The following is a 4,007-nucleotide window of genomic DNA, read 5'->3' on the forward strand; positions in this document are numbered from 1 at the left end:
TAATTATACAATTTTTAATGAAACATATTTTATTAATTTTTTAATAATAAATTTATGCAAATATTATTTAACTTCGCAGAAAAAAGAATTTGCTGTTGCAAGCGTCCAATTTTTCACACCATTTCCCCAACATCTTTTGCTAACATTTTTCGCCTATAAAATACGATGGTCGATATTTTGAGGAAATGCTTTCATTGTAGTCTTTAGCTAAGTAAATTAGTGCAAAATGGACCTGCACATTTAATCATTTTTAATAAATAATTATCAGTACAATCGAGTACATCGTATGTACGCGTGTCGTCAGTTTTAGGTGATTGACAAATTTAGGTGATTAGGTTAAGACGCATCAGATTAGACAGAGATACAATATATAAACTATTACCTTGCATACAAAAGTCGGCTCGTGTTGGCTCGTGTCGCAATTTTTATTATAGGATTTTTAGTAAAGTCACCTATTATGAGAAACCTTTTTTTTAAAAGCTTGTTTATTTAATTTAAACTTAACTCCTATTAATGTCAAATTATGGAAAATATATTTAAGTTTTATCTGAGTTCTTATTAATTTCATATCATAATCATTTAATAATCCTTTACTGTTACCTTTCTTCTGTAAATACTCACTGTCAGTAACAAAAAACACTATCTAGTAGTTAGCATACTTACCCTACATTCCCAGATAACAAAACATTCCTTGGCATAAGAAAAGGAATAAGCACTTAGCATAAGTTTCTCTTCAATTATCATCATGTTGCTGTCACCAGGGCAATAATAATTTCGTTTGGTTCAATCTAGAGACATTATGCGGATAACGATTTTGCGAAGACGAGCAGAAATGCTGTAACAAACTTATTCCTCTAAATGTTGCTACAATCTGTTGGAAATCGTTTTTGTAAAATATTTAGTCCACATTTTTGTCAATCGAATGAAAATGGAGTGTGGTCGAATAGTATGCGATACCATTACCAGAGAGGTGCATCCAGTTAAATTTCTCGATTTTAAAAAACACATACAAAGATGTATAAGGCACGTAAGACTCAATGTAATTAAGTATAAATGTAAGAACTATAACATGATATATTAAATGAATAAAAAAATTCTATAAATAACACATTGTAAAATACATTACATTACATGTTTCGGCTCTTGGATTGAGCCATCCTCAGATAATACAAAACCTTCACAATCTTAAAATTCATTTCATCGTCATAGAAAAATCGTGATAAAAGTTTTCCAATTTATATACCATAATGATATTGATGAATGCCTCACAGACATCTATGAATTACTTGTAAGCGATTTACTGACTGTTTGAACTGATTGTTTGAAATTTCATGATATTTTAATTAAAAGAACATATTTGTTAACCAATAAAAATAAAATAAATAAAAATAAAAAATGAAATTAAAATCTGAATAAAATAAAAATCTTTCAAAATGTTATCTACTTTTAAATTCTATAAAAATCAAGCAAAAACATCATCTTAATAAAACACTCACCAACGTGATCGCAATTATCATTTCTTAAGAAGAAATACGTCAAATTCATCATAAAATCATGTAAAATATAACAGGTAGTATATCAATCAGATAGTAATAATATTGTACAATGTAATACACAGTCACTAAATTAAAACTTGATAATTTGTATAGATCGAATTTTCCAAAAAGAATTTTTTTTTTAAATATATGTTATAACGATAAGACTGATTGTCACTATCTGAGAGGCAATTACTAGATTAACAACTAGATAAGAACAATATCAACTTTTGTTTATAATCGATGTATAGGCTTTGTAAAGGCCCTGTCTATTTGAAAATTAAGACAAAGCAAAATTAAGTTTTTTTGCTTTTTAATATTTAACATTTCAGAAATTAAGCGTTTATTATAACATGGCTCTTTATCTAGTATCTGTATGTTATTCCAATCAAAATCATGTGTCATTCGCATGTTCGGTGATTACAGAACGGGTAGATGTATTCCAACGAATACGATTACGGTGTTCTGTAATTCTGGTTTTAAATTGTCTACTCGTTTGTCTGACATAGTTACATCACAATTCTTGCACATAATCTTGTATATCACATTATTCTTTGACTAATTTGAATGAGAATTCTTTTGTATCTTAATAAACTTACTCAATTTATTTTAGAGCTACAATATGAAACTTTAATATCTTCTCTATTAAATTTTTTGAATTTCTTTGTTATCGATAGTACAAAAGGCAGTAAACAATGATATAACATCCTTTATTTTATCATTATTATTTGTGCAATCACGAACTACCTCCACCGCTACTCCACATTGAATGCTTCTGATTCTAATATTGATTGTGTCAAAAATGAATTTGAGGGGATTCTCTATTAGTATATTCTTTTGATAGAATTCAGAATCAGATAACAATAAAGCTCTATCTAGCAAACCAAAAATTATGTATATTTTTTAATACCGCTTTTATATAATATAACAAATCTATCATGTGAAAGTGTAATCTCTTTATTTCTATAATAACAATAGATTACGTAAAATTTTTCTTTTAAATCAAGTTGGATGTTGATATTTAAAAATGATAGAATTATTAATAACCTAACAAATTAGCTTTGTGCCTTTGAAAAAGCTCTATCAAATAAAGGAATTGAATCACAAGAAGTGCTCGCACTTGATTCTTCAAAACAGAATTCAAATTTTAAACAGAATTCAAGTAATTTAAAACAGAAGAAAATTATCTGTAATTACTGTAAAAAACTAAATCATGTAATCAAAAAATGTCAAAAATGAATATAAAATGGAAGGCTATTCAAAACAGATAATAAATTAAAAGTTACAGGTTCTTCAAATAAAGATTCAGCGGAGATGTTACTTCTTGCTATCCGTATGTAAATCCGAGACACTTCCACAGATACTTTGTGATAATGGCTGGTATGCGGATAATGGAGCAAATCATGTTATAACAAAAGCATTTTCAGAACATTTGAAAAATTTACAACTTTCCATACAGTCACTACGGCTAATGAAAGCACCAGTGAAGCCATTGGCAAAATAGACATTGAAGCAGTTGGCGGAAGATGGTACAAACTCACTTTGGGAGATGTATGTACCCATGATATAAAAAAGCTTATTCTCTGTTTTTGCAGTAAAGAACAAAAATCTAAAGAATAGATTCGACAGCAGAAGTTTGCAATTTAAATGTTGATCGAGATATTAAATTAGTAGACATACGTAATCGTTTTGGAGGTTTATTTAAATTAGCTATAAAAGAACGTTAAACCTCATACTCCGACTATAGTAAACGCAATCAAGAAAATCTGCTTCAATTGTATCATGAAAGATTCGAACATCAAAATAAAAGGCAAGATGATAATCAAAAGAAAATATCAACATAGTATTAAATACCGAGCTCTGTGAAGGCTGCATTTACGGGTAAAGCACCGACTTCCACTTAGCACTAGGAAAAGAGCAACGAAACCGGGAGAGCTCATTTACACAGATGTATCTATTCCAAAACTCTATGTCTGGATATAAATACTTTGTATTGTTCAAAATTGACACAAAATTCAGAGTCATACATTCTTAAAGAAAAATCTGAAATTTTAGCTAAATTGAGTCACTTCTTAGCTGAGACAAAGACAGCAGGTCATATCATTAAAGAGATTCTTCAAAGGGCAGATATATCTTAGCAATTCACTGTGCCGTACACACAACAGAATGATTGTAATAAAAGGGAAAATTATATTTTTGTGGAAACAGCCCGAACATTAATGCACTCTCACAAAGATATTCCGCAAAAACTTTGGGCTGAAATGATAAATACAACAATGATAAATACAACAGCATACATATTAAATCGAATCGGATCTTCAAATGTATCAAGGAAGTCTCCATATGAACTTTGATGTAGCAAGAAACCAAGTATAAAGTACTTTCGTATTATATATTGTATCTGCTATGCACATGTTCCAAAACAGTGCAGAACAAAACTAAATAAAAAAGTTGTGAAAGAAATATTAATTG

The sequence above is a fragment of the Atta colombica genome, unplaced genomic scaffold (assembly GCF_001594045.1).
Source record: "Atta colombica isolate Treedump-2 unplaced genomic scaffold, Acol1.0 scaffold9, whole genome shotgun sequence".
NCBI classification, from domain to species: Eukaryota; Metazoa; Arthropoda; class Insecta; order Hymenoptera; family Formicidae; genus Atta; species Atta colombica.